Here is a 26,622-nt window from a genome sequence, read left to right as displayed (position 1 = left end):
ATCCCTTACACCACTCTTTTGACAAACTTATTGTAATAAATAGAGTTTTAGAACTCAGTCTGCTCCTGTTCTCCTGCTCATGGTCCCCAGAACTATGACTCAACTTCCCTCTTTGCTGGTCCTGCGTTTTAATCTCATCATTTGAGAGAGGGAGGGGAGAAGAGAGGCAGAGAGGGCCAAATGGAGACAGAAGACAGGAAGAGGAAGAAGGAGGAAGAGGAGGGGTGGGCGAGAGAAGAAGAGAGAGAGAAGGAAGGAAGAGAGAGATGACTCTAATAAAGTCCTGAAGAATGTATTTTTCATCCCTTCCTCCCTCCCAGTATCTTCCTGCTCCATTCTGGGTCATGAACTACAGATTTTTCCAAGAATAAACTGAATGCAATCACCATAGGTAGGAATTTAAACAGGCAAATAGGAAAGTCAGTTTCAAATGGAGAAAGGGAGAGAACTCTTTTATTGCCTTTAAATCTTGCCATGCTAGGGCACACCTACTCCACATTTAAGAAGGTCTGTCCCTGTAGACAAGAAGAGGCCTTCTAAGCTGTGCATTCCTGAGAAACACATGAAGGTTAGGAAAGAGTTAGAAAAGGGTGGTTACTTTGTGCTCTAAAGTGAAGATCTGCACATTGCTTTTCACTAAAAAGCAATGCTTATGAGATTGAAAAAATATCACTCATTGTGCAAGTCTGTTCAGAACTAAAAAGAAAACCACCTTCATTCTATCCTTAGAGGCTTCTGTATTAGCTAATTCTGCAAGTGAGGCTGTTCCGTGTGCCATGCAGAGGCATTTCTATTACTTCTGATAACAAACTTCTTGGATGAGATCTACGTCAGAGGTCTTCTTTTAAACTCCACGTCCTAGTGGTTGATGGTTCAGTGAAATGGCATTGTAATCTAATGTATACAAGGACATTTTCTTCCCTCCAAATATGTCATTTAGTGTTCAATTTCCTATCATGTTTTTCTTAATAACCTCAGAACTCAAGAAAATGATGAAGACCCAAGCTGAAATCTTAGCTTTAGGTTAAGCTATTTGATCATATTTTTCATTCTGAAAATTTCTGGAAAACTTTTCATATCAAGGTTTTATTAAATTGCAAAATGTTTGATGGACAGGTTTTAATCTGTTTTTTTTTTCCATGTGTGAAAATCAGAAAAGTGAATTATAAGCAACAATTAACACAAAATATGCCCCTTCACCAAAAGTTGAACAATAAATTTAAAAAACTGTAATAGAAATTATAAAAAATGAGATTGTTAGAATATGAATATAGCTTAAAGGATATAGATGTTCATAGTTCATAGAAAGAAATAGATATCTTGAGTAGTTTTGATTTTATACACTGTAGAGAATTCATCTTTTCTGAGTCAATTATGTGATATGCTTAGAAAATTATGGACATAGCAACGTGATGAGAGAGAGAATGAGTGTGTGTGTGGGTGGGTTGGGGAGGAGAGAGAGAGAGAGAGAGAGAGAGAGAGAGAGAGAGAGAGAGAGAGAGAGAGATATTACGAACTTTATTTCCATCAACACACTTTACCTCAAAAGGGCCTCATGATGTATGTATACAAGAGATAGGCATTAGCTGGTTTTTCATGAAACTGTTTCCTCTGTGAAGAAAACACTGCATTGTACTTGTTCCTTGGAGGAAAGTCAAAGAGATAACTGCTCTCTCTCAAGTGCAATTTTAAGATGATGTTTTACAATGCAAATGTAAATGCTAGTCACCAAGTTAAATCAGCATAAGGCCATTATAACTTGAACTTGAGGAAATTGCCTACATTTCTAACTTCGTTTCTTTTAATTAAAAATAGTATCAACCCTGAAACTAATAAGTTTTTAGTTTGAGTACACAAATTCACAAATGGCAAATGCAATTGATACCTACCTTATAGTGAATTTTTAATAACTGAAGAATGTATACATGTTATTAAACTGATCTGGTTTTCACTTGAAAGCTTCTCATGAGTTTTCATGACTGAAAGACTAAGTTTATATTTCTAGACCCGTCCTTTCACTTGAGTTTAACTGGATACTAGGCGTTTACATTTTAATGTCTTGCCTTCTTTTCAAATTCAACTTGACCACAACTATCTCATTTTTTAAACCTGTGCTGCTACTCAATTGTTGGATTTTGTCAATGACATCAATTTATTTTGGTTATTTGGGGCTGGAAACATGGGGGCAGCGTAGCTCAAAATTGTTATTTGTGAAAGCACTATATGAATTCTTAAGTTCTGTTCAGATGCAAACTATTAATATTTTTTTGTCTCATCCCCTTGTATCTTCTATATAAAATTATGCTAATCTAATTTTCAGTGTTTTCTGTATCTTTCTGTTTTCATATCTGTTATAGTTCACATGTTCATTATTTCATGTGCCTATATTCAGTAATAAATTCATTCATTTATCCATTCACTTATTCAAAGCTATGTATTAGGCAATTACTGTGTGCCAGGCAGTATGCTAGATGGCACAGTGGTTACAGTGAAAAGACTGAAATAATTCCTGCCTCCACGAAGTTTATAGTCTCACGGCAAAGGTAGACGTAGAGGTAAATCCAAGCATCATAAATATAATAAAGAGCAGAGTACCATGTTTGCATGTGTCGGATGAACCTAAACTAGTCTTGGGTGTCAGAAAAACTAGCTGATTTCTTTTTCACCTACATGGTTGACATCAATTTGTCTCAAACCCCATTTATACCATATCATTCATACTAAAAATGGACTACACCTCAATCCCCAGTCCAATTCAAATAGCTTTTGAAAGTCTCCATAATCTGGCTCCATCCTACCCATTGACATGCTTCTCTGGACACTGAATTCTAGTCAGGAGGACTAGAATTCCCTACTATTCCATGGATATGTCATACTTCCTCCAGTCACAGCAGACCTCTTTATGATATTATCACCTTTGTCCTTGACCCACACACAGCTTTTCCCATCCTTAAAGCCTGGTGAAAATGAATATCTGATGTCTTGGGCTTGAATGGCTAACCACATTGCAACACTATGTCTTGTATATCTCTTACAACTAGATTTGTAAATTTTGGGGTGTTCCAACTGGGACTTCCAACACCACTTTCTAAAGTAATAAGTAATTTGTTTTTCTTATCCTGAAACAAGTTATGTGAGTGTGTAGGTGTGTATTTTTATGGAGATTTTGCTTCAATGAGTTGGCCAAAGATAATTTATTACACTTGAAAAGTCACTAGTAGGTCAAGTTGGCAATTTTCTCCATCCAAAATATTGTAAATATCTTTAATTGGACATAATTATCATAATTTTATCACTTCTCTATTTTGGCATTGAAACAGAAAAATCCCAATTATGGCATTTGCTAATTAAGTATTTGGAACTGCAAAACTGGCCTCCAGATGAACATTTTCCATACTCGGTATTAATACACGTATATAAACATATACATTATACACACATTAACTCACACTGATATACTTATGCATATATAGACTATATATTTACATATGCATATATGTATTAAAATATTTAAACATGGAGAAATTTGGATTAGGCATTCATGAGGATGGAAAAAATGTGGTTTTCATAATTGAACAAAAGCTTCCAGATGCATTCAGTTGTGTTTAAAGAGCTAAAAAAATTGGCTTAGTTAAAAAAAAAAGCTCAACTTGCCATGGCCTTTATTCTTAATTAGAAAAAGTGTCTTTGACATATTTGAAGACATTCGACTTAAAAATAGCCAAGTTGAAAGTATTTAAGAGTGACACATGAGCACCATTCCTGTCTGGACTTTGCACTCTGTATCTGTTGCAGGCATCCATCTCCTTGACTTCAAAGAGAGTTTCCCGGAATGAAACCACTATACAGCAAAACAATTTGACCAGCTTCTGCTTCCATTGTATTTGAGACTCAGCATCAATATTTGTGTACACATGAGCCCAGTGAAGTGTTGGATCTGACAAAAACTCCAGCCCTCTGCCACATGCCAGTGGCATCCTTTGTACAATTCCCATTTCCCAAATGATAACCCTGCCTTGGCTCTGTGGAGGTGCCGGGGAGTTTGGAGTGAGAACAGACCAAGGCCTGGGTGTTTAAAATTATGTGTGCTTTTTGTTGACATAAGTGCTTTAACATGTGGATCAATCCTACATGGACCGTGCCTAAAATCAGGGAGAAGGTAGTATTCGAAGACTTATAGTGTGGTCAGCACAGATTTAGGACAACAGTCTCTTCCCCTTAAAACAGTTATGTGCACAAACCTGTACAAGAAAAATTCATACTCAAGAACGACAGTCCTGAGACACAGCACGGTCCCAACACATCAAAAATACTTCAACTCTGACACTCACTGTGCTACCAAAGCAGGAGAATGGACAAAGCTGGGAAGAAAATGGTGTGAGGCTTTGAGGAGGCTTTGAGGGTGATGTATACAGTTTAGGCTTTGACAGCAGAAGGACCTGAGTTTGAATCCTGGAAATCTTTACTATGTTGTCTAAGGTTGTCGTGTATAAAATGGGAAGAATAACATATATCCCGTTGCTTCATGGTGAAGTTAATAATAATGCCTGGTGCATTATAGAAACAACAGATTATAATCATATAATCTATATATGATTATGGAGGCTGACAAATCCCAAGATCTGTCATCTGCCTAAGACTAAGGAGAACCAATGGTATAATTCCAGTCTGAAGATTGGCAGGCTCGAGACTCAGTTGGAGTTCGAAGGCAGGAAAAAACCGACATCCCAGATCAAGGCAATCAGGCAGGAGGAACTCCCCTTTATTTGAGGAAGAGTCAGGCTTTTTATTCTCTTCAGGCCTTCCACTGATTGGGGAGGGCCATCTGCTTTACTCAGTCCACCAATTCAACTGTTAAATTCATCCAGAAACACCCGCAGAAAAACACTCACAATAATAAAAAAAATATTATTATTATGTTCGACCAAATACCTGGGCACCTCATGGGCCAATCATGCTGACTCTAAAATTAATCATCATAGTGCTTTATAAATGAAAACTTCTATTCATAATATGATGAGAAATGCAGTTTATTTCATTTCTTGAGCCCTGCTTCTGTTTGACTTCCTGTTGAAATTTAAATCTTATATTTCACTTTTGACTCAAATCATTTAAATGAAAAAAATGTTAACTAGTTATTTTATAACTATTAACAACTGTTTTTATTACTAATAAAAATAACTGCCTAAATTCAAGAAAGTACTAGAACTTGAAATAATGAAAACTGTTAAAGTGGTCCACTGTTTATAAGTTTCTTTTTTACCGATATATTAAATAGTTAAGAAAATATATGGGATCGCCATTAGTACAGATCAGAGACGTGTAACTGGCCACGTAACTAAAGCTGGAGAGTCGAGGAGTTTCCGTTTTGTAACTTCGAGTAGCAATGCCTTCCAATTTCCTCCTCCTTGCTGAGCATTTTGTACAGCAGGTCATTTGTTGGTCAATGTGGTATAAAAATGGACATGTCTAACTTCACCCACTGTAGATATTTGCTGAATGAAAAGCCAAAGCTGTGACTCATCTGGAAGATATCCATCTGTCTTTCCTGGAGAGGGAGTGGTGAAAACCACTACTGTCCCAGGCAGACACTTGAAAGGACCTCTTTCAAGGGACAGAGATAAAATCTAGTTTTGTATAAAACAAGGTAGACTGGGAGTATGGACACCTTGGTCGTAATCACAGACCTGACATCAACATTTCTCTGGACCTTGAGCAGCCTCAATTTCCTCATCAGAAAGGGAGAGATTAGACCAGAATGGCCATAGCATCCTTTAATTCGAAGGGCTGTGTTCACCTCTCCCTGTGGCACTTGTCCTGCCTGGGCCAGGTGAGTGAACAGGGCTTGCTGTATTGACGAGCTCAGACAGGCCGCCTGCACAGCTCACCACCGTCCTCTGGAGAGATATGCACATCGAAGTAAACCAAGTGGAACCTGAGCCCTGCCATGGAGACAACGCTGTCATCACCTCACCTTTGAGCCAAAAGGGAAAGTACATTTTTCGCAAGTGCAGGCTCCAACTGAGCTGCTGAAACTCAACATGACAATGAGAGTAATATCATGGCCTTACGAGCTCATTCAGAGAACAAGAGAGAAATAAAGCTTCCTCGGGCCACAGAGTCATATAAATATGAAGAAGGAAATGCAAAAAGAAATCACTTCTCAATAATTAATACAAATATTTCAGACCACTGAAAGATTTTATCTAATTTTTCTCTTGCAACTTATGACATGCACACAAATACTCATATATATTTCCTCAGGAAAAATATTTTGCAAGAGGGAAACTTTATCGGCTGCCTTCCTGAAAGCAATGCTGTTATTTGTTAAGTGTCACTAAGGGATTGCTTAGAAATTCCCTATGATACTATAGAAAAAGAAAAGGGAATCTGTGTGGGATACCTGAATGTGAGACTGCGAAACGTGACTTAGATTGGGTTTCCCAGAAGTAGACTTTGAGACAAAAGTATTGGTGACAAATGATTTATTAGGGGGGTGTTTCTAGGAGGAATCTATAAGGGGGTAGGAGAAGCAAGACAGGGATAGAGATGAAACTAATTAGTTGTGGAGGAGAGTAGGAGGTCCCCTGAACCTGCAGGGGAACTCTGGTGTGTGGGTTAAGCCTCAGTGTGTCTACGAGCAGTCATTGGCTAAGGGCTTCCTCTAGGGGTGAATATGTCATAGCACTTGCTTCTCTCTGGGATTTCTGCAGGCAGATGGACTCTAGAAAGCCCTGAGGGCATTTCTCCAAAAAAAATACTGTCAGATGCTGGCTGTTGGAAGAAAACAAGCCCCAAAGTTGGATGTGGGGCTCACAGAAACAGTAATAGGGATCCAAGGAAATCTGCGAGAAACTCCTCTCGCTGATCAGATGTACTGCATGAAGTCCACTCCAGCCACGGCTTCTTCAATGTGATGGTTGGAGGGTTAGTGGAACAAACTCTAGTCATTCTCCCTACAGTGGTCCCAAAGCTATAACTGATGTCTGTTATGTCCACTTCCACTTCTCATCCAAGATTCCTCTCATCCTCTTCTGACTTAAGGGGCTTGCCTTCTGCTATGACTCAGACTTTCATATTGTGACCCAGACCTTCATTCTTGAGGGGGTTTTGCTCCTGATTGCTATGCTTTTTCTCAGGCTGGAGTTGTTATAATTGCCCATTCATGGTACAAACTTCACATGGGAGCATCAAGAGATACCTAGTGAATACCTAGAGGCGTAGCTTCAGAATGGAATGCAGCAGACCATTATTCACTTTCAGTATTAATACGTATGAACAAAATGTAGGATACAATGATTTTAAAGTCCAAAAAAAAATCATTTATTTTGTGAAATTTTTCAGTTTTATTGGAGGTTTAGTTGACACAAAAATTGTATGTATTTAACGTATCTGACTTAATGTTTTGATATACTTGTACACTGTGAAATAATCACCATAATCAAACTAACACACCTATCACCTCACATAATCAGTTTTTTCTTTCATTTTTGTGACAATACTTAAGATCTATCATCTTAGCAAATTTCAAGTATATACTACAGTATTGTTAACTATAGTCATGTTGCAGTGCATTAGATCTTCAGAACTCAGTTACCTTGCATAACTGAAACTGCTACATGATCTCATTTATGTGTGTGTTTTAGTCCATTCAGAGTGCTACAACCATTACCACAGACTGAGTGGCTTATAAACAATAGAAATTTGTTTCTCATAGCTCTTTAGGTTGGAAGCCCAAGGTCAGGTGCCAGCATGGTTGGGTTCTGGTGAGGGTACTCTTCTGGTTTGCAGATGGCCAATTTCTCACTGTATCCTCACATGGCTGAGAACAGAGTGAAGCAAACTCTCTTGGAACTCTTCATAGGTCGCTAATCCCATTCATGAAGCCTCTGCTCTCATGAACTCATCCCCAAAGCCTTTCCTAATACCATTACATTTGGGGGTGGAGTTTCAATATATGAATTTGAGAGAGACATGCAGTCCATAACAATGTGGAATCTAAAATAGTCAAACTCAGTAGGATGGTGGTTGCCAGGCGTTTGGGGGAGAGAGAAATGGGAAGATGCTGACCAAAAGGTACTAAGTTTCAGTTATTTTATACAATTTTTTTATTGCAATGAAAATTGAAATCCAGTAAAATAAATTGTCAGTTTTATTGAGTTGCCTAGTACATTCCTTGGCATATATTAGGCACTTGATATCAATTTTATGATTAAACAAGTAAATAAACACATTATAGGTGTTCAATAAATATATGTACAACTGAACAATTTTGACAAGATACAGCCCATACATTTACGTTACTAAAGACAACCAATAAAATGTCCAAATATATTCTTTTTCTTTTGAATTTAAAGGAATATCTAGATTTTTTTCTTTTTATTTTGTTTGGAAGACCAAAATTCTCTCCATGAAGAAGAAACACTGGGCTTCTGCAAGTCATTGTTTGATGACAATACGAGATTGGAACATTGCATGCTTCACTAGAAGTTGTAGTATTCTGTTGAGAAACTGTCACTAAATCCCCACATTTCTTGCTTTCTGACAAGGTAATGGCAGGATGTGTCCAAGGCCTGGGTTTTATGGTTAGCCTGTCAATTATGAAATAATTACACATGTTGCACTTTCTATTGCTTTTCAAACATTCACTCATTCATCAAATACAGTATCTGTTGAGTACTTAGGTGAGCCAGCTTCAGTTTTTGGAACCAGGGAAATAGTATATAGAAAACCTCCCTGCTTCTCAAGGAAGAGCAACATAAACAAAAAATTTCAATAAAGACAGATATGTCATAAGGTGACAAGTGCTAGGGAGGAAAACCAAAAAGCAGGGAGAGGCTGGTAATTGCCAGAGTCTGAAGTGAGTGGTGCAATTTTAAGTAGTAAAACGAGTTAATAGAGAAGGTCTTAGTTGGGAGATAATATTTGAGCAAATCATTCTCCCCTGCCCCAACCATGAGGTTTAGAAATGCATGGCTTTCTAAGCCTAAAATACAAGGATTATGAAAACTAATATGGCATCACTTCTCCAAATGATACTTCAATTTGAAATTTGTTTTTAATGTTCTCTGGTAATATTAACCTATTTGGCAGTTTCAACAAAAGAAATGACATAGAGTACATTATCCTACCATCAAGGATTTTGGTATTTGTTTCACAGTCTTCCTCTCTGTCTGCACTTGCATTTTCTGAGTCATGTTAGCCTCACAATCTCTTAATCCCTTCAACTATGCTTGCCTTTACCTTCACTCTCCATCAGCACATCACCCTCGGCAACTCAAACTATTCAGCTGTGCCTGCTCACCACTCCACCCCCAGCCATTGGCCAACACTGATCTCTTTTTACTGTCTCCATAGTCTTGCCTTTTCCAGAATGTCATATAGATGGAATCATACAGTATTTAGCCTTTTCAGATTGTCTTCTTTTACTTAGTAATATGTATTAAGATTGCTCCGTGTCTTTTCATGGCTTGATACCTTATTTCTTTTTAGTGCTGAAAAAGTCATTTGTCTGTATGTATCACAGTTTCTTTATTCATTCACCTGCTGGACATCTTGATTGCTTCCAAATTTTGTCAATTATGAATAAAGTTGCTATAAACATTTGCATGTGTAAACATAAGTTTTCAACTCTTTTGGATAAATACCAGGATGGCAATTACTAGATTGTATGGTAAGAACATGTTTAATTTTGTGAAAAAAACTGCTAAACGATCTTCCAAAGGGGCTGTACCATTTTGCATCACCGCCAACAATGGATGAAAGTTCCTGTGGCTCTGCATCCTCACATTTGGTGTCGTTAGTATTCTGGATTTTGGCCATTGTAACAGGTGTGTAGTGGTAGTTTTCAGATCATAAAGGTTTTAAAGACATAGATTGAACTTATTTGCTTTGTTTCCCACAGTGATTTGATGAATATTTGTTTAATTAATGGCTTTATCATATAATACCACATGAGTGTGCTAACTACAATGATCAGTATTTAAATTGCTGCTTCCTAACCATTTAATAAATGTTATTTAAGCAACTATTAAGTGTAAGGCACTTGCTATATGTAGAGATGAAACACAGACACGGGCTCGTGGGAAGATATCAGTAACTCTTCAGTGATAAGTTGTGTGATGAGGGCCATGGTAGAATTTTTGGTTTCTGCATTTCTGCAATGGTTATATTGGTCTCTACATGCAGAAATTGACCAGAGGTAGTTACTGTGGTCATGGCTTTCAAAAGATCAGGCTTTAGTGGTTAAAACCAATATTTCTAATTATAGGAATATGAATTAGGTGGTTTTTCATGCTTGAGAAATGATATCCCCATCAATATTATTTGGTCAGTGATTATGTTCTTTAAAATCTTTTTAAGAAAATTACGTAGTGTAATTTATACTATAATTTTTTAACTCTTCTATTTCATTATAGTCAAAAGTATCACTTACTCAGTTTAGATGAGGTGTGAAGTTCTTTTCTCACCAGTATAGATTTACCCCAATATAAATTGAATGCTATTTAGACACTTTTGAAAGGAACTTTTTAAAAATATATTTATGAGGCATTATAATTTTCAAGTAGTAATATATGTTATTAAGGGATAACGTTCTGAACTTTTAGCTCTTTGAACAAATAATTTATTATGGACTTTAGGCATTTAACATTAAAAGTTAAGTCTGATTATTTTAGTATCTCACCTACTTCAATAACTGGACATTAAATGTTCACACAAATGGGCTTTTCAGAACAGGTCAGCTCCTAAGTCAAGTCCCTCTTTGTAAATCTCTGAGAAACACCTTGGTAAAGAACAGAATATGAGCTTTAGATTTGGACACACTTCTGTGACCTTAAGCAATATTCTTAATTTCTATAAGCCTCAAATTTCTTGTTTGTAAAATTGAATAAAATATTAGTTATCTCACCTGCAAAGATTACATGAAACACTCTGGGAAAACCCGAAAGCATTTAATGATTGCTCCAAAAATGCTCCAAAAATTGTTGCTTCCTCTGGTTAGTAAAAAATCTGAAGTGGTATTATAGAATTAGTGAGATTATTTTTAAAAGTTAAACAGAAAATAACCATGGAGAAATAATTAATTTTGGTCTGAGACCAAATGCAAGGTAGGCCTGGATCATCTTCTTATTCCAGAAAACAAGAATAGCTTGAAGACTAGTATGCCCATGTCAAAAGGAGCCATCATAGAAAGGCAAACGCTGGCTAATTTTGGAAAAATTAAAACACTGAAAAGACAGTCATTGACTATAATTGACTTTTTGAAAGATCTGTGAGTGCTTAGACATGATATGAAAGAAAGATGACAGGACAAGAAAAGTATTTATTTTTTAATCGATAAAACAATCTAGCCAGCGAATGTAGGGAGAAATGAGATGACTACCCAAGACTCTTTGGGTGACTGTTCTACATAAAAAGAGACACATCAACCATATTCAATGTGTGGCTCTTGATTGTAACTTAGATTTTAAAAACATAAATAATAAGAAAGTCATTATATTTCGTTAAGATATTATATGTGTAATATAAATGTGTAAAATATTACTTGTATTTTTAGGTGTAATAATGGTATTGTGGTTAGAAAGAAGGTGTAATAATGGTATTGTGGTTAGAAAGAAGGTGTAATAATGGTATTGTGGTTAGAAAGAAGGGTGTCCTTATCTATACAAGATACTTGCTCAAGTATTTAGAGTTGAAATGTCATATTGTCTGCAACTTACTTTCCAATGTGGCAGAATTTTAACAATTGGTGAATCTAGACGAGGGATATATGCTGTTGCTTGTACAAGCCCTTTATAGTTTTCAAAGTTTTGAAGTTTTTAAAAATAACAAGTTGGGTGAGAATAAAAACCACGGAATAATTATTATTATTATTTTTTGTTTTAAAATTGTAATTTGTGAAAAATTTTTCTTCTTAAATTAGTTAAGGTAAATAGTCGGTGCTCATTTGCATCATCATAGAAGAAATTGGCCCTAGATACCAATACGAAAGAGTATTAATTTCTTTTTGGTGGCAAGGATAACTCATATTATCTTGTCAATTTTTTTAAAATAAGGAGTCACATGGAGATAAAGAAGGCAAGAATCAGCTTCACTGCCAAGTTCCAGGCATGCCAGGAACCACTGTAGACCCTGCCCTTTCGGTGACTGTCCTAGTTCAGGAAGTGGAAGTGTTTAATGTGATGCCTTTGAGTGACAAGAGCATCTTGTTTCTTCAGCAACAGGAACTTGATGCCGTTCCAGTATTCTAGACTCTTTTTCTACCTCACTGCATTAGTCCGTGAATCCCTTTCTTCCTCCATTTAGCTCTTTTTTCTTTTCTTCACCCATGGTTTCTATTGTATCATGGCATCTATGCTGCTCATTTTTTATATAATTTGTAACTTCTGCACTTTCTACCAGTTGACTGATATTTCCATTATATTTCTGGTTTGAATTCTCCCCAAAAGAAAAAAAAAAGCAATCAGATAAGTTTATGATCATCATCCCTGGTTGAGCAGAACTTTTGTTTATTTTGGTCATCTGCTGGGTGGCATGGCAAGGCTTGAATTCTCAGCCCTGCTGCCTTGGTTCATTCAGGCAGGTGTGTTAGGTCACAGAAACGATGTGTAGATGTTATATAACAAAGCCATCTATGTGTAAGGAACCCCTTAGGGTTGCTTCATTGGCAGGGCCTGTGGTGTGATGGTGGCAATTTCCCATAGAATAAAGCATCGCGTGGGGCTGGAAGCTCGATATGCCTTTGTGGTGCACAAAATCAGCTTTCTTCTTACCTCCTGTTCACCATGTCTAACTATGCCTCCAAGAAAGTTGAGAGTCTGTTTTTATAATGTGAGAATTTTATTTGTCACATAATAATTCATGAGTCCACCTTCCAAAGACATAGGAGGCTGTGTTTTGGAATTTGTGAAATTTCAGTTATATTAATCTCAGCCGTCCATTGGGGAAGACGAGAGAACATCCCTGGGTTTAATAGTCCTGATCTTTCTGCCAGCTACGGCTGAGGCTGGTGTGGAAGTTGACTTGCAACATTGCAGTTTCCTTGTCTTTTGTCAGAAATGTTCCCTGCGTATATCCGGCATGTGGAGAACACCAAAGTAAGCCAGCCATATTTAATCTCCACAAGCAAATGAATCACCGCTAGGGGACTTGTGATCATTGACAAAACTTGGACAATTTATGTACCTATTTGGACTTAGAAGAGTTTCTGAGCAGTTTGCTTTTTGGATTTCTGAAATACCCATAATACAAGAGGTAAAGAGATGCTAGATTGCAAATAAAGTTGTTGTTGTTTTTTTTAATGAAAAAATCAAACCGATGGGCATTCATGGATAGTTGGACATGTTATTTAATAGGGATATCAGTAATTTATTTAAAAATGGGTCTAAGCACACCCATTCGTAAGCATAATTGAGAGCTTGTGGAAGAGAAATGGTGACTAACTCATGCCAGAAGGAAAGAAGAGCTTGTACATATAATAAATCAGTTCTGTAGGTTGCCTGCTACCAGCAAGTGTCCTAGCAATCTGCAACAGTAATTTCACATAATCTCTGTACCACTAATGAGTAGATTTTCAGAAATCAATTTATTATATCTATTAATCTATCATATCAATATATCATAGCTATTATGAGAATTAGAGTAAGACAATAATAAATCAATTTTACACATCCCACTTCTGGTGAATATATGTAACATGAGAAGCATAAGGCTTGGTAGAAGATACATGAGTCCAAATTTTCACATCAAAAAGATTCTCATTTCGCAAATAAAGACAGTGAGGCTCAGAGAGGTTAAAACACTGATGCAGAGTTACACAGGCATTAAAAAGAAGCACACCAGAAAACTTGTTTGTCAGATTTCAATGTTTTTTTTTGTAAGTTAAAAATGGCCATATTTAAAAAAATATAAGGCAGATTTTTGTGCATAGAAAAAAACCAAGATTTTGAAATCAAGTCAATGGTTTTATAGTTTACGTACTAGCTTTCCTCCTTATTTGTGTTTTTCCTGTTTTATTGAAATATAATTGACATATGACATTGTGCAAGTGTAAGGTGTACAACGTAATGATTTGATGTATGTTTATATTGTAAATGATTACCACAGTAAAGTTAGTTAACATGTCTATCACCTCAAATAGTTATTTTTTTTTTGTGGTGAGAACTTTTAAAGTCTCTTGTCTTAGCAACTTTCAAATATACAATGTAGTATTAACTCTGATTACCATGTTGTATATTACAGTCCCAAGACTTATTCATTGTATAACTGGAAGTTTGTACCCTTTGACTGTTTTTATCCATTTTGCTCCTACTATCCGTCCCAAAATGGTCACATTTAAATGAGCCCGGATGGATAAAGCATATAAACAAATTTATTTTACATATTGTAAATAGGGTTTTCTTTGTGTTCTTTACTTAACATTCCATGATAAGACAATTCAGACTTATAGGTGGGGCCTGATATATATTTACAATTTGGCATTTAAAAATTAGTTAGAAGACTCAGTAACAACAGCAACAAAACAATTATTTGGAGCATTATTTATAATAACTAAGTTATGGAAACTACCTAACTGTCCACTGATGAATGAACAGGTAAAGAAGATGTGGTATACATGTACAATGAAATGCTACTCAGCCATAAAAAAATGAAGGAAATCTTGATATTTGTGACAGCATGGATGGACCTTGAGGGTATTATGCTGAATGAAATAAGTCAGACAAAGAAAGGCAAATATCATGTAATTTCACTTATATGTATAATCTAAAAACAAAACAAATGTACAAAAAAACAAAACAAAACAAAACTCACAGACACAGAGAACAGATTGGGGGTTGGCAGAGGGGAGGAGAGTTGGGGGTACAAAAATGGGTGAAGGGGGTCAAGTGGTATACACTTCCAGTTATAAAATAAATATGGCATGGGGATAAGTACTAGGGATGTAATGTAAAATGCGATGACTATGGCTAACTGTGCTATATGATATATAAACAAGCAGTTAAGAGAGTAGATCCTAAGAGTTTTCATTACGAGGAGATTTTTTCCTTTTCTTTTTACTGTATCTGTGTGAGATGTTGGTTGTTAACTAACTCTATCATGGAAATTATTTCACAGTGTATGTAAATCATCATGCTGTCCATCTTGAACTTATACAGCAATGTATGTCAATTATTTCTCAATAAATTTGAAAAACATTATGAGAAATACTCAGAGGGTCAGAATTGGCTTTGTGGAACCATTTGGCAAAAAATCATGGCTCCCATGGTTTGGTTCACATGTATGGAAAAATGTATTTAAGTAACAAAATATCAAGTCAGTTTAAAAACATGATCGTTTTTAAGACACGCTCCTAATATATCTTTAAAGAACATTTTCTAATATGTCTAAGACTTCTTGAGCTATGCAATGGCAGATAGTTTATAATTCTATCAAGAGACATAGGGTTATGAAATGTTAATATTAGAGAGAACATTAAAGTTATGTATTATTATCATCATCATTATTATTTTAACAAACACCTATTTAATGCTTACCAGGTGCCAGGCATCATTCTACGTGCTTAACAAATATTAACACTTTTGATCCTCATAACCATATGAGTGGTCAGTAGCATCATTATTTGCTCTTTACAGACAGGGAAATTGAGACCCACAGAAAGGTTAAGTGTAATGCAGTTCTAACAGTAAATAGCCAGAGTTAGCACAGACTTCACAAGTTAAGGGCATAATATCTAAACAGATTGCTTTCACTTTATTTACCAGCTGCTAGCTCCGGAGGTTCTCAGGCCACCCACGCTTCTGACAAATGGCTACAAATTTGGGGGTTTATGGAACTTGAGAAAGCATCATATTCATGACAATTTTATTATAAAGGATACAATCAGGACCAGTCAAAAAGAGAGATGCATAGGGCAAGGTCTGGGAGGGTCTCAAATGTAAAGCTTCCATATCCTCTGGAAACCTTACCATCCTGGCATGTGTATATCACTAACCAGGAAGCTCAAACAAAATTTTATCTGGGTTCCATTATGTAGGCGCGGTTGATTAAATCATTGGCCATGCAGTTAACTCAGTTTCTAACTCTGTCTCTCTCTGGAGGTTGGACTGAAATTATCTAGCTCAAAGCTCCAACTGCCTACTCACATGGTTGATCTTTTCAGCCTGACACAGTCAGCCCCCAGCCTGAAACTATTTTGGGGTCCACCATGAGTCACCTCGCTGGCATAGGCTCTCTACCTCTAAGCAATGTTGCTCTAATTTTGCCTCATTAATTCTCTCATTAAATTAATCTTATTTAATCATTACAACAATTCCTGATGGAAATGTTATCCCATTTTATGGAGAAGATATAAAATAAGATTCAGATAAAGTATATTTCCACTTGTTTAAGGAAACCATAACCCAGGCTTTCAGCGTTTACTCGCGGTGCCCAGAGAAAGCATTTTTTATTCTTCACCATCTGTTGGTAGCACAGGCCATTGAAAACATTGAAAAAAAGTTAAAATCATGAATCTCAAACAGATACAAAATGAACATATGTTAAAGATTTTTATTAACTCATTATTAATGAGGGATCCTGGCAGAAGTTACAACAGGTTCAAGGAAGTAAAATAGCAGAGATATTTATGGCTCCGAAATATTGAAATGAATTTGCAAATCTATGCAAAACTGGATTACTTTTGAACAGGGGGAGAATTATTTCTTCACAGGACAGAATTTATTACATGTCTATGGAAGGGAATCATGTGCATTGCTCTCAGTTATCTACCAAAGGTTATGGAAAGGTGAAGATCCTCCATAGAATCAGAACCAAATAACAGGGTGTGCTCTAAAGGATTAGCAGTTTTACATGAAACACAAACATTTTCTACACATCAAACCAAATTTGGTCAGGCTATCAATTTAAGATGACTTTATCTTTTCCTACTAATCGAACATTTAAAAGCTCAATCACTCTTAAGCTTTTTAATTTTAGGATACCTTAATTGCATGTTTGAAAATGTTGCTTGGCTCCCTGGAATTCTAAATGGACCGTTCCAAGAAAGCTGGAAAACTTCTAGAAATGTATAAAGCTAACAGGAGAAAAAGTTCCACCATCGAAGACTATTCCCAATAGATCACTACTATTGGCAATGTATGTGTCTTTTTTATCACCCCAAAGAGGTTATATAATACAGTGTTCTGAAACTTACATTTTAAAAAATAACATATCTTGGAGAGTTTTACATACATGTGAAGACAAACCTACTCTATTATTTTCACCGATGGCATAGAATCCCATTTTAAGTGTTAAAAAATAATATAAATGGAACTAATGTAGGGAGGAGCCAAGAGAATTAAAAATGTTAATCAAGCCACACTCAGAGACTGCAATATGCTTCTCAGCCCTGCGGCCAGGCTAGGAAGACACCTGCAGAACAAAGGAAGATTTCTATTCCTATTGCTAACAACCCCTTCCCCATACCTGTGAAGGGAAAACAGGAAACAAGAATCACTCCCTATGCTGAAACCTTGGGGAACCTATGGATTAAAGGCGGAGAACTGCCAGTAGGCCTTTCACTCTACATGTTCTTACCTTTTCAGGCTACTTACTATTCCCCTTCCTCACTGTGTGTCCATATCAAAGGAAATAGGTTAACGAAGTCTTTTAAAACAATAACTCACAGAAACTAAAGAATGACATGTAAACTGAATTCCCTGAACACTCAGGGTCCCTCTCAGTGTCTTTACTCTGTCCCTCTCGCTGCCCCCTACTCACTGTCTTTCAACATCTCTTTTGGTCCCTCTCATTCTGGCTCTGAGAGGAGACCACACATCGTCTGTGGAGTGTTACTCCTTTTCTAATAAACTTTCCTTATGACTCTAACTTTTGTGCGTGTGTTGAATTCTTTCTAGACTCTTTGCCAAAGGACTCTCTTCTTCTCTTGTTGCAAGGCTTGGTCTCCCCACCAACTTGGGGAAACTTGCTCTGTCCTGCATTAGAACCACATTAAAATGAAGTTGGAGCTGACATCTCAGAGGAATTGCCTGTCATTCTTGCTCTTCACACTTTTGGAATGTTAAAACAGGGCAATATAACCTTTGGACTGGCTTAAAGCAATCTCGTGTCCCAAAGAACTATTTGTAAAGATAAGAACAAATCAGATATTGGGACACAAAGTTACTTTTGACCCAGTCCAAAGGTTATTCTTCCCTGATTTAACATTCCAAAAGTTTGAGGCAAAAGATCTGCAAGGCAGTTCCTCTGGCATGGCAGCTCTGGCTCCGTTTTTTAGTGGCTCCATTTATTATTATTATTTTTTTACAATCCATAAGTTCAATTGTGGAATTTATTTCCAGGAATAACTTGAACTAAAGATTCTAAAATCTTTGTGTCAAAGAAGTTACAGGAGAGGAAACTGCCCCGTACTCTAAACACATCATCGGAGTCTTATTAGTGTTACAGACAGAAGAGGGCAAAGTTGGGATATTTATGAGATTTTGAAGTTTGGTTTCAGGCAGATTTTTCAGTGCAGGGATTCGGTTATAATTGCATAAGAATCATGATATAACTGTTTAGGACTATTGTACATAGCGAGGATTCTAGGATGAGAGTTACAAAGAGACTTGGGCTGTAAACTGTCTTTTGATTTTTTCTATTGAAGATTTTATGGGTCTTTCAAAGACCCATAAAATCTTATGGAAGATCCCAGAGTAAAAAAAATCTTATGGAAGATCCCAGAGTAAAAAAATAAAGTGCTTTCCAAATGAAGTTTGTAGATTCCTGGAATAGCAATGTCCTGTTAATAGGAACAGTAAGATGTATGGGTGCGGGTGCTTTCAACACCCAAGTGTAAAATAGTAGCTGTTTGAGAATACTTTATAAATGATGCAACTTCATGATAAAGGGACGTCACACATAGAACCATGAATACTGTACAGCTTGGACAAATATGGCTGTGGTGCTGAACACATTTTTCTCAACAAGACTTCCGATTACGGCATAAGGGTAGAAGAGTTCTGTAAAATTATTTACTGTAATTAAAAGGACGAGACACCCTTGGGCACTTTGATTTGTACACAAAATCTGAGGTGATGTGTTCAGGAAACTGCTTTATTGAGATGTTCATTTTGATGGGGCAGCCCTATTGCAAGGGTCTGTTTTCTCCTGTAATCCCATTAACATTCTCAGACCCTCTCACACAGGGTGACCAGAGGCCAGAAAGGTTTTTTCTCCAAGGGCTGCCTGCTTTGGATGAAGGGAGGGAAAGGAGAATTCCTCAGGGGATCAAATATTTGGTGACTGAAGGAAATTTACTTCTGGCTTGAATCTTACTCTTGTGCCCGACAGTCTAAAGCTATTATAAGTCCTTAAAGATAACACCATCAATTGGAAGAAGAGCCATGGTTTCATGTATAACAACAAAGAAACCTACCAACTGAACCATGTAGAAATGCTCTTTTACCACCTACAGTTTTTATTCAATAGTCATTAAAATAGCTTTTTTATATTTAGATATTTATTTTTATCAGATATCATTCTTTAGCATATATAAAAAGAATATATGCCAAATGTTGTTTAAAGTATTCTTAAGATGCTTTCACATTCAGATAGCAACTCCAGGAATACCTTTTGATCTGGAATCATTGATGTTAGTGTTTTTCCAACTATATCATCATTTGTTGATAATACACCATTGATAGTATATTCAAGAATGTTGGCAGTACACCGTTTCTTGAAAATGTTCCTATTTTGTCTCTGAAATTCTTTTCCAATGATAGCCATTCTGTAAACTTTGATGCTGGTACTCTCTTGATATTATAAACCAATATCAAAAGAAGGTGTTCGGGTAACAACCAAAATTCACATTTCTTTCTCAAATTGACTTTCATTGGTTTATTGGCTGATATTTATACCACGAGAAAATTAACCAGATTAGTTCATATGTAGGCAGTGGCAACAAGGTTATGAGAATAGCTCAGCTACTAGTGATTTTGAGATGTCTTTACTGTGTATCTTTGAATGAAATAAAGTATTTTGTATTGAAAAAGTTACTGATTATAGTACTTCCTCTTAACATTTCTTAACTTATTTTCTACTATATAATCTTGTTAACTTGATTTTCTTAGCGCTCTGGGAGGGCTTTATTCTTATTTAAATATTTAGCTCTAGGACCTGGCAGAAGCTTTGCAGAACCTTGGACAGCTAGTCCTCTTTCTTATAAAAGTCTCACCCTGAAGACCATAATGCACAATTTGCAGAATGATAGCTTACTGGTAAAATATAATTGATTCCTGGGTGGTTTCAGAGGAAATTTCAGTTCCACGCTAGAACATGACATCAAATCAAGAAATTGGCATTGGAAATCTCACCATTTGAGAAAGGGAATTGATACTAATATGTCCTTCTGGACTGAGTTATATAACCCCCAACGTGTCTATGTGTGTGAGCTGGACTACTGTCTGGTCTGGGCACAAAGTGAGACTAATAAATTCATTTAAAATGTCAGCTTCAGTTTAAACTACATGAACCAAGTGGTCCCCAAACAGAAAACCCAATAGTTCTGTCCTTTGCTATTCAAGTTTCTGTTACACTCAGCAATAAACTAATCCCCAACAGGTGGAGTAACCTCAGTGATTGTGACTCTTTTTCAGTAAATTTGAATAATATGCTGCTGGTGATAATATGAGGGAAAGCATAAAAACGAGACCAATACAGTTTACATATTTTAAAAATATATTCTCTAGACTTTAGATACACAATAAAGAATTGTTTCTACTGTATATTGTCATTGATGACTTTTAAGTCATTAAAATGTTTTCTTAATGTATCAGCCATTCCAAGCTTCTTTTTTTAAAAAAAATTAAATTTATTGGGGTGACATTGGTTAATAAAATTATATACGTTTCAAGTGTACAATTCAATAATATGCCATAGGTATATTACATTGTGTGCTCACAACCTAAAGTTAAATTTCCTTCAGTCACCAAATATTTGATCCTCTTTACTCCTACCTACCTCCCCTCTCCCCTCCTTCTCTCTGGTGACCACTAATTCACTGTCTGTGTCCATGAGTCTCTGTTTGTCATGTTTGTTTGTTGCTTTCAGTTTTATATTCCCATACGAGTGAAATCATATGGTTCTCAACTTTTTCTAACTTATTTTTGCTTAGCATGATAATCCCAAGATTCATCCATGTTGTCAAAAATGGCAGTATTTCATCTTTTCTTATGGCTGAGTAGTATTCCATTGTATATTGTACCATGTCTTTATCCAATCATTTATCAAAAAAAAAAAAACACTGCAGTTTTTTCCGTGTCCTGGCCACCGTGAATAATGCTGCTATGAACGTCGAACTGCATGTGTCTTTGCGGATAAATGTTTTCAAGTTTTTTGGATAAATACCTAGAAGAGGGATTGCTGGGTCATGTGGTAGTTCTATTTTTAGTTTTCTGAGGAAACTCTATACTGTTTTTCATAGTGGCGGTACCAGTTTACATTCCCACCAGCAGTGCATGAGGGTTGTTTTTTCTCCCTGACCTCTCCAACATTTGTTATTTATTACTTGTCCTGTTGATGATAGCCATTGTAACAGGTGTGAGATAGGATCTCATTGTGGTTTTGATTTGCATTTCCCTAATAGCTAGAGGAGTTGAGCATCTTTTCATATTCCGTTATCCATTTGTACGTTTTCTTGAAGTGCCGTTCAGGTCTTTTGTCCAATTTTCATTGGATTGTTTGTTTTTTTATTGTTGAGTTGTATGAGTTTTTTATATATTTTTTGATATTAACCCTTTATTGGAAGCCTTCTATAAAGCTGCTTTGCATTTCAGTTTACTAAGATCACTGGCTTAATTTTCTTTTGATTTGTCTGGAATAACAAAAGGCCTTTATTTTTGGTAGGGAGAGGCAAGATATTTACTCTGCTCTTTATCTGCAGTTAACATAATACAACTCATCGGTTCCAGAGCAAAGGGCATTATCTACTCTGGGTACTGAGATGTGGGAAAGTCATCATTATTAAACCCCCATATACTTCAGTGTGGATCCTGATCACAGCGACACTAAATGCAAAAGGCACAACCCGTGGTTTCTCATGGTTCCTTTCTTAATTCACTTTCTAGTCAAGGAAGGAAAACATACACAAACTTGTGAATAACAACAGGAGTGGTATATGCACATAGCTGAATGAGGGGTGACAGGAACAAATTCTTATGAACATTGAGAGGAGGGAGTCATTATTAATTGTTGAGTTGGAGGGAGTTATATGTAGGAGATAGACTTTGTGGTGACTTTCAGAGACATTTTCTTTTCACTGGTTTTACAGAGAACAAGGTAAGCACTTTCATTTTGCACGCTGAGGCTTTCTTCAGTTTGTTAGAGGTTTCTCACTGAAGCAAAGCCAGTTAGACTTGGTGAAAATGTTTGGGGTGGTGCACCAGAAGCCAGGGAATGCTGTCACTTTTGCTCCAATGGGTGGGGAGTGGGGCAGGAGGCTAGACAAGATTCAGCAAGCAACTTGTTGGGGAGCCCTGCCCAACCCATTTGACTCCCCCCCACCCCCCGCCCAGTTACATTCTTTTTCTGAACCATCTGACCTTGCAGGGTCCTGTACATAGCTTCTCCCTGCCCTGAGGTGCCAAAGTACAATCCACTGGGCTCCATCGTGATGGGAACGGGTCCAAGAGAAGGTGAAATGAGTACCTTTACAGGGTCTTCCTTCTTACATTTGTCCTGGAGGTAAGGGGACCTCTTGCTTCTCATACAATGAACTTCTCTGCCCACCTGTTTCCTGCAGCCACTGCTTCTCACCAAGCTCATTTACATAAGAAGTCCACAAAGTGGGAAAAGCCAAGTCACACATAAACTATATTCAGAAATTGATGATGTTCACTTTTGGCAGCAAAATCCAGTTTTTGCTTACTGTCAGGTTTCTTAATGATCTCTCAGAAATTCAGAATTGTGATCTAGCGACTGTTTGTTTATGCAAGAGAACTTGTTGCCAAGCTTCTTTTATGCTTTGTCAATCAAAATTTGAAGTTTTCAGGCATGATCTAAGCTACACTCAGGGTAAGGAGAGCTTGGGAATTAAGCTTTTTCAGAGAAAGTTTAGTCACCAGAGTGTGCAGCCAAGCTTTGAATGTGAAAGAAAGTGAAACTTGGGCCTCCTGTACTCCCTAAGGGTCACATACTTCAATATTACTGAGCAAAAAATTGGACATGGGGTTAGTGTTAAAGTGGGCTAGCAAATATGCATAATTTTGAATGAGCAAAAATTGCTACATTTTCTTAATTGACATATATGTTTCTCCTGCTTCATTTTATTTATTTAGTAAATGTTTATGTAGCTCTCTTAAATATTTATCATTTTAAATTTACAAATTTAATAAATTCAACAAATTTAATAAAAGCTTATTAAAAATAAGATTCAAAAACAGCTTTACTGCTTCATTCAAGACATTTAAATATTTCCTTTTCTAAGATAATATAATTTTTAAAATTTAAAATCATTATATTTTATTGTTAAAGTATAATTTTCAACAAGATAAAATCATGGCTCACGAAAATGTAAACGTATATCAAAGATGATATCAAACTCCTTGATTAAGGAGATACCCAGTAAGATGTTTGAACATATTCAATGAGAATTTGAAGAAGATATAACTATTATATATTATAAATATATACACACATATACACATATATATACATGCACATACACAATCAGGGATGCTGAAGTGAATTTACTAATTGAGCACATAAAACTGATTAATATTCTATAGGGTGATAAAATGTCATATAATGATGTATGTTTAGGGTCCTCTACAGGCTGAAGATGACTATTTTTACCAACAAAATTCATTTGCATTGATATACACAAGAATTATTTGTATAACCATCAGTTTTTTTACAACTCGACTTCTCTACACCTATAGTTTTAAAATAGCCTAATCATTAGAAATAGAATTAAAGTTACATAGCTCAGTAGAATCAGATAAACTCTGGAACCCATAGACTCCACTAAAAGGACACCCAGTAATTTCGTTTGCCCATTTCTAAGTGTGAGACAGTTTTCCTGACATTACATTTAATTATATTTCTGAATTTGGTAAGAGATAAATCTAATCTTTTTTAGATGCCATTTTGGAAGGAGGCATGAACTACTGTACATTCTTCCATTAATTGTGATGGAAGGCCTAAAATGAAGGCAGGCCTCTTATGTGCGGCCTTGACTTGACATCTGGTGAACCCAGGGGGTCCTCAAATGGTCTAATTACATGTTCTTTTCACTCTTCTTACATGGATATTGACCCCTAGCCCATCAATTCTTCTAATCTAGGAGATCACGAATAGTTCCTACTTATCCTTGAGTAGAGGAGACAATCTCTGCCAGTCACATAATTCAAACAAGCCATTCACATCCACCTGTGGTAAACCAGGGGGCACCTCACCCTCTTGGTCCCTCTCGATATTATAAAACCTGCCTCTCGCAGGCCCTGGTTGTTCAGGATGGTTCTAAGCACAACCCTTATGTGGCTCTGTGCAGTGTCCTTGGCCCCTAGGCTGTAAGTATATATGACTATTGCTACTGTCAATCTCATCCGTCCTGTGTCAGGTGTTAGGTGTTTAGTCATTCCCATAACTGGAATGACACCAAAAGGTAAATAGGAGGTGATTAAAACATTAGTGTAGAGAGTTGAAGAAGAGAAGAGGAGGAGAAGAGAAAATATCCACGGTCAAACAGACCAAGGTCCAGCTCAAAGGGCAAGTGAGGCTTATGTTATGGGCTAGAAAAATGTTCTAGTTGGAAGAAAATTCATGTGTGAATATTAGAACCAAAAAGCAGTGTGTAGCCTTTTCAAGAGAATGGAAGGTTTTCTAAAATGACTAGAGTGTGTGGAGAGTACAAGATCATGGCTGTTTAGAGATAAACTAGACAGATACAATGTAGCAGTGCAAGCCAAGTTTAGGAATTTAGACTTTATCTTAAAAGCAATGGGAACAATTGAAGGGGTGCGATATGATCAGTTTTGTGTTTAAAAGAATCATTACGGCGTTAACAAAGAGTGAAGAGTGTTTAGACACCACAAGTCAGTTAAGAGGTGATTAAAGCAATGTTGGTATAAATGTGGTGTCTTTTTCAAGAATAGAGAGAATAGAGACAGAAAAAGTGGACTTAATTCAGGAAATATTGATGAAGTAGGATTTAGAGAGTTCGTTGATGAATCGACTGTTGGTAGGGTCGCCAGATTTTGCAAATAAAAGTACAGGACATCCAGTTACAGTTGACTTTTAGATAAACAATGAATAATTTTTAATATAGTATATTTCAAGCAATAGTTGCATCACATACTAAAAAATTATTTATTGTTTAATTGAAATTTAAATGTAACTGGGTGATCTGTATTTTATTTGACATCTTAAATGTGTGGTCAAGGGAGAACGAAGAGTTAAGGATGACTCCCAGGCTTTGGAACTAAGAAGCTGTCCAAAGAGTGAAACAAAGATTTTCTACTTACTCAGAAAATGAATGCTTATTACAAATCAAATATTCCCTGAAGAAAACCCACATCTAAAGCACATCTTTCTAAAGGTGATTTTACATTGTTATATTCTTCATAAAACATGGTATGTTTTGAATTTTTTTTTCCCTTGGGAAAGGAGAAAAGGAAAAACTTTCAGAAATAGGATAATGTAAAAGATGGGAGGACAGATGTTCCAGCATAAGATGTAGTACATTCTGGAAGCACGTTCTGTTTAGAGGCGGGTAAGTAGTGTCTGAGGTGAGAAGACCCGGACCTTGGATTGTTTTGATGTCAGATTATGTTCAGCTCTGCTTTTCATTATGGTTATATGTGAGTTTTACTTTATATTAAGGAAAGTTGCTCTACTCAACAATGTGGCAGGGTTTCTTAATTTTCAAGGGCAAATAAGGGAGGTTTTAGATACTAAATCTCAGTATTTAAAGGTAATGGATCACAGAAATCAACCTGGGATGAATCAAAAACCAAAAAGCAGAAGTCAAACCTATAGAACTTCTAAAAGAAAACATAGAGAAGATCTTCACAATCATAAGATAGACAAAGATTTCTTGAATAGGACGTAAAAAGGAATATACCATAAAAGAAGAACATTGTAAGTTAGATTTTGTAAAAAATTAAAATTCTATTTATCAAAGACATTGTTAAGAAAATGAAAGAAGAGTCATAAATTGGGCAAAATATTCAAAATCTGTATATCTGACAAAGGACTTCTATTAAGAATATTCTTAAGACTTCTAAATCGCAATAATGAAAGACAAACCTAATTTGAAGTAGGCAAAAACTGAAAGAGATACTTCACAAAGGAAGATATACAAACAGCCAGTAGATTCATGGATAAGCAATAAACTTTATTAATGTTAAGCCAAATATATTTTCCTGAAGACTACAATGAGATAGTACTTAACATCCACTAGAATGGATAAAACTGAAATGACTGACTGCTGTTGGCAAGGACATGGAGCAGCTGGAACTCACACATGCTGGTGGGAAAATAAAATGGTACAACCTCTTTGGACAATAGTCTGGCAGTTTCTTATGAAACTAATTTATATCAATCCTAAGACCCAGAGATTCCTCTCATGTATTTATACAAGAGAAA

General features: G+C 36.3%; 1 long non-coding RNA gene across 2 annotated transcripts in view; it reads left to right on the top strand.

Moving 5' to 3' along the window:
- LOC107195419 overlaps window positions 1-26,622 on the top strand; it is a 279,224-nt gene that overhangs the window by 188,921 nt on the left and 63,681 nt on the right. The window contains exon 8 of one of the 2 annotated variants that reach the window (XR_003045214.1): window positions 3,796-5,044. The exons of the other annotated variant lie outside the window; for it this stretch is intronic. This is a non-coding gene — a long non-coding RNA (uncharacterized LOC107195419). Of the gene's footprint in view, window positions 1-3,795; window positions 5,045-26,622 lie in introns of those variants that run through there. 2 annotated transcript variants of the gene reach the window in all.

The sequence above is a fragment of the Pteropus alecto genome, unplaced genomic scaffold, assembly GCF_000325575.1.
Source record: "Pteropus alecto unplaced genomic scaffold, ASM32557v1 scaffold81, whole genome shotgun sequence".
NCBI lineage: Eukaryota > Metazoa > Chordata > Mammalia > Chiroptera > Pteropodidae > Pteropus > Pteropus alecto.
The sequence above is the reverse complement of the archived record's forward strand: the minus strand, read 5'-3'. Positions and strand labels throughout refer to the sequence as shown.